Here is an 8,846-nt window from a genome sequence, read left to right as displayed (position 1 = left end):
AAGGCCGGAGACACAGTGATAGTAAATAAATTCAGATATTAGTGTATAGTGTGCGTCCAGTCAGCTGCAAGGACCGAATGATAAACGATCAACCACTCACAGGGCTTGTTCGTGTTGCTGCAAAGATTCGATACAAATATGGAGGAACGAAATTAGTTTGATATCATTACATGAAAAATATTAATAAAAAAGCAACATGCAAAAATATCACTGACTTGGGCAGTCAATCGATAGCAAGATTATCTCATAATATCTCGCCGACTGAAACAATAGTGAAAATTGCCTACATGAACATTCCTGAAGCGATTCGGTGCTGCAAAACGTTAGCTAGCTTAACCCCTCTTAGAAGATGCAGAATATTGTCCTCATTTACCTGATTTTTCCTTAAAAATGTAAGCAATCGTCTCTCTGTGTTTTAGTGTACAATTTTTTGACTTCCTAAATTACTGGATTCCGTTGCCTATTTTTCGTTTTACAGCACTGAAAACAACGGAGGTTGAGATAATGAGACGAAAACTAGTGAAAACCCGCCCCCTGTTTACAATTCCCTTTCCGGCGCCAAACGTGACGTCATGTTTTCGCAAAATAAAAGCCCCCTTTAACTCTCGTTCATTGTCATTCATATCAGAATGAGGAGATTCAATCAATCGGCAAATGCATATTATGTTCCTATAAAAATGTTTTGTTGCTGTTTAGAGTTGTGTTGTGACCTTAGTTGTATGCTGAAACGGACTGCACAATGAACACTGAGAGTGAAACCTTAACAACATGCCACAAACTAATATAAAGCATGAAACATGACATCATATGCTGGTTTGGCTGATAAGAAATATATTGTAAACTGTTTTTAACCATATGACCAGTAAACCTTGAGAGATATGGAGAGAGAGAGAGAGAGAGAGAGAGAGAGAGAGTGTGAGAGAGAGAGAGAGAGAGAGAAAGAGAGAGAGAGAGAGAGAGAGAGAGAGAGAGAGAGAGAGAAGGAAAGTGAAAGCAGAACAGAGAGACTGGTCACATGGTCACATGCTTATATTGTGAGTGTAGTAAAGTGGTTCATGTAAAGACAAGAAGAGCGATCCACACCCACTGCTGGGTGGAGCATGTAACATGACAACACAGTTCTGAGCCAGCGTAGTCAGCTTTCAAACCTGTCATACCTGCACTTACACAAACCAGGAAGGTAGCAGATTCTTTTCCAGCGAGAGAAAACTTCAACATGAACTTGAACAAAAGGAATTCAGTCTAAATCTTGGTAAGTACTCACAAAATACAAACAAATATCAGTTATGAGTAGAAATGATACATTACACAAGGTCACAAACAATTACAAATTGAATTCTTTCTTAATTACATATCTTTTAAAAGGCAGTTAGTGTTCTGTTGTTACAAACAGTGACAAATCATGGTCTTGGCAAAAAGCTTTTGAAAATACCACTGACACTTAGACTTAAATAAACAAACACATATGAATTTGGCTAAGGGCCACGACATTTTTTGTTTATGGTTGTGATAACAAAATAGACTTAGCCTATAAGTAAGTGAGTGATAATGAAATGAATAGAAACACATAATTTGTCACAACACATGACTCTAGTATGAAGTTAAATAAGTTAAAAGGTGACTCAGAGAATGACAGCTCATGTGAGAGCGAGCGAGTGAGTGAGTGGAAGAGAATTGTCTTTAGGGGAGCGAGGGATGGAGGCACGGATTTTTGTCATTTGCCTGAGAAAGGTTATCTATGATCCAGGTAGATAGTTCTTCTTGCTGCTCTTTTCCCCTCTCTCTCTCTCTCTCTCTCTCTCTCTCTCTCTCTCTCTCTCTCTCACACACACACACACACACTCATTTGGTTGCGCTCTGTCTTTCTCTTCTCAAGGGAGTGACACACGTGGCTATTAAAACACAGAGACTAAAACAACAGTGAAGACTAAAACTGGTTGGAGTGAGAAGAGAAACAAGGGATTTACTTGTCAAAATAGGAAGAGATGAATAAAACTACAGCCGCAAGAAGAAAGGAAGGACAGAGTGGAGGGGGAGCGGGTTTAGGGAAAGGCGTCAAGAATGTGGACGTAGCCGTAACGAGCAGTGGGAAGAGTAAAGGAGACTCAGCAAGAGGAGTGAGGAGGGACTTGCAGGAGAAAAGGGAGCTTTTAAATAGACAAGGGATGGAGGGAGGAGTCTTAGGTGCAGGTCCACAGACCGGCAAGATGGAGGGACGGGAAAGAGGCAACGTCGAAGGCGTCACTGGAGGGTTTGGAGCAAGAAAAAGACTAGGTTTTGGTGACTTGGAACTACAAGTAAGGATGGAGTTAGCAGTGAGTGGAGAGGCAAGGAAAACGGAGAGGAAACATGAGCAAGGGATGGGAGAGAAAAAGGTGGGAGGAAAAGGGGGAAAGGGAGGAGAGGGTGGAGATAAACTGACCAATGAGACAAAGCGGAAGGGTTACAGAGCACCTGTTGTTAGAGGACCTATAATTCCAGGAAAAGGTGTCACTGGAAGAAGTGATGTCACAAAGAGGCCAGCCAAGGAAGGAAGCAAGGACTCTTTATGTGTGAGTGACTACTTGACGCTGTTGAAAATTCTTCGCATTAATCTGCCAAAAGGTGTCCTCCTCCCTGAGGTTATTAAGTTGTCGCATGACAATCAAGTCGTTCAGAAGGCCAAAATCATCGTTCTAGAACTGGAGAAGTTGACAATTCAGTTCAATGTCATTCCACGCCTGGGATGCAGGGAAGTGAGACAGGCCTTGGCGTTGAAAGACGAGAATAAATTCTTGGAAATCGCGAAGCTGATTTTCTTTGACAGCAGGAAAGATCCCGTAGAATCCGTGAAGGCCAAATGGAAAGAGAACTCAACCAACACGGGGCGTGGCTTTAGGTTGAATGACAGGTATAAGACCACACCCATCTCCACCCCCTCCATGTATGCCACAGCCAAAACGAGACGGTGGAAGGGGGCAGAAGCTGAGACAGACCAGGCCAAGGTGACCAGCGGGACGAGGGTGAATGTTACGGATATCGAAAAGAGACAGTACACAGACGAGTCCACTTTCTGGAACGAAACGCCAAGCCCGGAAAATTTTGGAAAATTCTTCCGGAACCCAGCAGATGAACTGGAGTGCCTCAAATTCCTCCATGAACTCGGAGTGGTCGCCTCACGGAACGGAAAAGCAACTTATTCCCGTCGAAACAACGTGGATTTTGGGTTCCTAAGTGGACAGCTGGACTTCCTCGCCCAGATAACAGATGACAAAGCTTCTGGGAAAAATTGTAACCGAACTGTGATCGAGTGCAAAGGCACCAAAGGAGACATGGTGGGGAAAGCCTTCAGAAAACCATTGAATGGGGGTCGGCAGGCAGAACTGATTGAAACCCATGAGTACTGTTTTCAAACACAGGCCTACATGTACATTCTGAACAAGGAGGCAGAGCAGAATCACACACCTGTCACTGATAAAGCCATCATGGTCTTTAGACATTATCACAAAGATGGAGTCAGTCCCAGGGATTTCTACTGGAACTACTTGAGGGTCGATAAAATGGCTCAAGATTGTATAGATAAACTGAGACTGTACTGCCAGAAAGAGGTGTTAGCGTGTTTTCTGGCTGTTCTCAATCAAATCTTTCAAAAGGAGACAGGATCCACAGCACTTTTACTTGGTTAACATGAAGGTTGCCATGGGGACAGCACAGATTTATGAAATTCTCTGGATTTTAGATGTGATGGAGGTGAATTTATGGACGGTATGGGTTGGACTTCTGGGGAAGTGGGGGGGGGGGGTGTAATTCGAATTCAGATGGCCTGTGTGTGTCTGTGTATGTGCGTGCATGTGTGTGATTGGGTGTGGGTATGTGTCTCAGTTCATGTCTGTGAATGTTTGTATGTGTGTGTGTGTGTGTGTGATTGGGTGCGCGTGCGCATGCCTGGACCTGCGATGTGATTCATTATAATGAACTCTTCGTTAACTTCTGATTGGAGAAATAGTTCTAAACTACTAACTCACCACAAACCACTATGAGCTGTCATAACTGGGTTATGACACACGTGTGACGCAGTTACGGAGGTTATATGAAAGAATTCCTTTTACATTGAGTCTTCGTTTTGAAGACCCTGTGACAGTGTGTTTGTTTACACTCCTCCTACTGTGAACATGTTGTGAAGGAGCGGCACTTGACAGAAGTGTGTTGGATACATCACCTCTACTGACTTGCTGTCTGGAAGTTCTCGAAGTCCGCTTGAGCTTTCAGCACGCAGGTCCATTCAGAAATTCAGCCAGTGACTCAGCGCAGACAGTCAAATATACACGATTTATTTTTTCATCTCATTCTATCAAACTATGCTTGTGATATTTCCAGTTAACGTGGATGCCCTCCGTGAACGGGTTACATAAATGTACTGTACCACACAGGTATAACACAACCCCTTGTACCTGACAATGTTTTAAAATACGGTTACAATGTTTAATAGTAGCATTATCATGAAGTACTCACTGTTTTTTTAAAAGTCCTCAGCAAGCAAATTTGTTCATAAATTAGAGCAGAGATGAAGATGGAAAAACACCTTACAACAGACAGGAGATCACCTACTCGTCTCCTTGGTTACAAAGCACAATTTTACATTATGTGATTTTTGAAATCTCATGGAAGAAAATGTAATTTATCAGAGTTTCCTGGATTCTTCAAGAGTTTTCCTTTTTCCTTTTTTTTTCTTTTAAATTGATATTTACAAAGTGACTGTCATTTGATTACAGTCAATTGATGTAGAGCATGTCTGAACATGTTTGCTGGTTTTTCCAGCGTGAAACAGGAAACTGGGTTATCTACTACAGTAGACTTGAATGGAGGTTAGGTATGCCCTGTGACTTAGCACAGACAGTCAAATAGAAACCGTCTATTTTTAATTTCATTCTATCAAACTATTACTATGTTTACATCAACTACAGTCAATGCACTGTATCACACAAATGTACTGTATCTCGCACAAGGTCATGAAACTGAAAGGTTTTTTTTTTTACAATGTTTACAATGTTAATAGTTTATTCAATAGTACTACATGTATTTTGCCATTTAAAAGATTGTTTTCAGTTTAGCTGATGAGGTTACTATGCATTGTTTGGATATTATTATTATTATTATTATTATTATTATTATTATTATTATTATTATTTTGTGTTTGAATAATAATTAAGTTAGGCTTTTCTCAGTACCACAGAAAAACTGTAAACAAATATATAAACCAGAGCTTGACAAAACAGACTTTGTATGACTGGGCTGAGAGGAATTTGAGAGAGGAATTTATGACTCATCTCACATGAACATGTCTCATGTATAACACAAGCTTCAGTCAACACCTCTCTCAGCTCCTCCCAACCTGCTTACATTTTACCTCTCCTGAACATTTATACCTCTCCTGAACATTTATACCTCTCCTGAACATTTTACCTCTCCTTGTGACCGGAGGGTTGCTGGTTTGATTCCCAGGACCGACATCCACGGCTGTGTGCCCTCGGGCAAGGCACTTAACCCTAATGCCGCCCAGGTGCAAGGAATGCTGCCCACTGCTCCTGTGTCTGGTGTGTGTTTGCGTCTGGTATGTTGGATGGGTTAAATGCAGAGGACAAATTCACTGTTCACAGTGTGTGTGGTCACATATTTAAAATGTTACATGCACCTGCTGTTGATTATCCCTTTTGGTATAAATTGTGATATTAATGAAAACTCTTTGTTAGTTCCTACGTGGGGTTTTGTGCCTTCCTGAGCCCACTGGGATGTTGTATCTGGATTTGCTGGGTTTGGTATTCCCTAGTATGACCTGATAGATCTGATTTCTTGGATTTGATTGTCCTATCTGATCTACGCTTTCTTGACCTTTGGGCCTGATTTATGATTTTGGTTTGTGTCCTGGATTGTTTGTCTTTGGAAATACACACAGAACTCTTCCCATGTATTCAAAGTCTGTTTCATATTAACGTACTAGTCTATAAACTAACTTGCTTTACTTTTTTTTTTTTTTTTCACAATGCAAAAAACTAAAACACAACTCATCCACAAAAGAGAGACAAAAACAAACAAACACCATCAACACCAACAAAAATACAAATAATCTAACAGTGAGCCAAGAAATGAGGCCTCAGGTAACACAGACCATGAATGTAGCTTGAGAGACAAGCTTAAGATCACACCCATCTCCACTCCACACACACACTCTCTCTCTCTCTCTCTCTTTCTCTCTCTCTCTCTCTCTCTCTCTCTCTCTCTCACACACACACACACACACACTTAGTGTTTAAAAGAAGCATGTTGAAAAATAATCTTAAACCTAATGTAGATTATGGCCAGGGGTCTTTGATATTATGGGTCTGTTTTTTCAGTGGTCTTGGAACTTGTGTTAAAGCCAAAGAAAATGTATCACAACATAACAGGCCTAAACTTGATCGGAAAGAGATTTTTCAGCAAGCTAGTGACTGCAAGCACACACCACAATCAACAAATCAGTTATTAAGTATACCAGTAGTAAATAGATTTAATAGTAAATATACAAGTAGAAGTGAGGATAAAGGATAAAACATATGAATGATTATATATATATATATATACGATATGATGGGTGATGTGAGGCGGTATAAATGAGTGGGGATTACGGAATTTTTCTTTCGATCATGTTTTCAAGTTGTTTCTAGATGACTGATGAGAAAGAATTCCGCGAACCAGTTACAATGGACATAAGTTCTGATGTTACTATGGTTACGTCTCTGACGCTTATTCGGTTTTAGATGCGCGCAGTGTAGTTGTACTTGACGGCATCTGTATTATACACGTATTTTAAAAAGAAAAAACATTATTATTCGTTTTGAATACGTCCATGGACCCAAGGTAAGTTGTTTTTACTTCGTATTCATATTTTGTGTCTGATGTCGACGTTGTAAATGCTAAATTTGTTGCCGTGTACATATTTTAAAACCTCACTCTCCCGTTGAAAGTTTGAGAGGTTCACGTTCACCTTCTGTTATAACGTTCATTAGGCTACTTCATTTGTCTGTTCATTTATGTATAGTATTATTTTGTAATAATTTGTTGTTTGCTATCTTTTTGCTGTAAAGAAATTTTAATGTCTTAATCGATGTTTATGTTAACTGACGAACGGTATTATTCACATCTCAACGTATGCGTTTGTGTGCGGTAAATTACGGCCCATGATATTAATATTGTAGTTAGATTTCAATTGTCAATATTTAATGCATTTATGTGGCAAGCAGTATTGTTACTATCTGTGTTTGCGGTAGCTTTTATGTGTGATCTGATAGAAATGTTGTATGTTGAGTATTACTGTGTGTAACATAACACATGGCCTACATAGACACTTGTGAACATTTCCTTTCTGTATTTTCACAGTCACACACGCACAAACAGATGAATAAACACACAAAAGGATTAGGCTGGGAGAGCAACTGGTAATCTAAATTCTCACTTGTTTTAATCAGAAAACCCACAATATTCACACACATCAGGGAATGGTCACCAAAACAAGCCCTTGTGAGGCTTTTAAAGATATCTTTGAGTTCGCTAACAGGATGCTCTTGAGTTTAAATCTAACTTAGAAGGCGTGATGGATTTAAATACAGACTGACTGATTATATTATTTTAACAGTGTGTCAGGGAGGACTCAGGAAGCTGCATGCATGCGCCATCCAGAGGTCTTTGTTGATGAACTTAGGCTGGAGCACGAGGGCAGGAAGATTGAACTGCAAAACAGGCGGATCAGTACACGAGAACATGAACAAGAGGACAGAACCAAGCACTGACTGGTTCACACAGACCCACAAGCACAGGAGGACGACCTAAGGCAGGACAACATCACCTCTGGTCTGACCTGGAATACATAATGCCATTTCCAGGCATCAGAGAGGTGGGGTTTTGAAACATGCTGAGTGACGCAGAGTGTGGAGTGTGGTGTTGACCCCATGATGGGTAAGACCTCCTGAGAATTGGAGAGCTACTAAAGGCTGGACAGCACCGCCACTAGTCTGTCCTGGATAGAGTGATGGCATTCCCAGGATTGCATGAATGGGACTCAGGAATTTGCTGAGTGACCCAGTGGACTGTGGTGTTGACCCAGTGACAGGTAAGACCTTCCAAGCGTAGGAGGGCAACCGAAGGCAGGACAACACCGTCACTGGTCTAAGCTGGACTGAGTGATGACATTTCTAGGATTGGATGGATTGGGCAGAGGAATATACTAGGTTACCCAATGGGGTATGGTGTTGATCCCATGACGGGTAAAAACCAGTGGCGGCTGGTGAGCTGGAAACAGGGGAGGAACAATCCTCCCCTTTAAATCTATCATTAGTTTCAACCTGTTTCTGTTAATCCGCCTTGATTAATAATTAAACTAACGATTCGCAGAATAATTGACACCAGTCACGTATAGAGTAAAATAGAGTAAAAGATTACCAATGTCATTTCATGATAGTATTATTTCTCTTCACTGAACTGTGTTGCATTTGTTATACCCACACGTTCTTGTAATTTGTGGATACTTGTACCTTTCACTCTCTGCTCGGTAGGAATATTTATGTCAAATGCACTCGTCTGATTTGCAATATTCTGCTGTTATAAATGCTCACGAAAACACTGTGGATTGTTTGAAGCTTATGTGCTATAGAAAAAGCTACAGTGTGAAATTGTTTAACAAGCATGACAATTATGTGGATACATATTGGAAAACGCATGCCTAAGTGTGTTTTACATTGTAGTGTTGATGTAATATGAAACTATACAAAACAGAAGTAAAGTTATTGAAATCAATCTCAGTATCTGAGAATAAACTTTTAGGTCAGAGAAAAAGG

General features: G+C 40.6%; 1 protein-coding gene across 1 annotated transcript in view; it reads right to left on the bottom strand.

Annotated features, from left to right (window-relative positions):
- phc1 (polyhomeotic homolog 1) overlaps positions 1–459 on the bottom strand; it is a 13,420-nt gene extending 12,961 nt beyond the window's left edge. Inside the window, exon 1 of the mRNA XM_030784598.1 lies at positions 374–459. The gene's annotated coding sequence lies outside the window, so the exon portion shown is untranslated. The remainder of the gene's footprint in view (positions 1–373) is intronic.
- Between the last annotated feature and the right edge of the window lie 8,387 nt (positions 460–8,846).

This window comes from Chanos chanos, chromosome 9, assembly GCF_902362185.1.
Source record: "Chanos chanos chromosome 9, fChaCha1.1, whole genome shotgun sequence".
NCBI lineage: Eukaryota > Metazoa > Chordata > Actinopteri > Gonorynchiformes > Chanidae > Chanos > Chanos chanos.
Note: the sequence above shows the minus strand (reverse complement) of the source record. Positions and strands in the feature narration are given on the sequence as shown.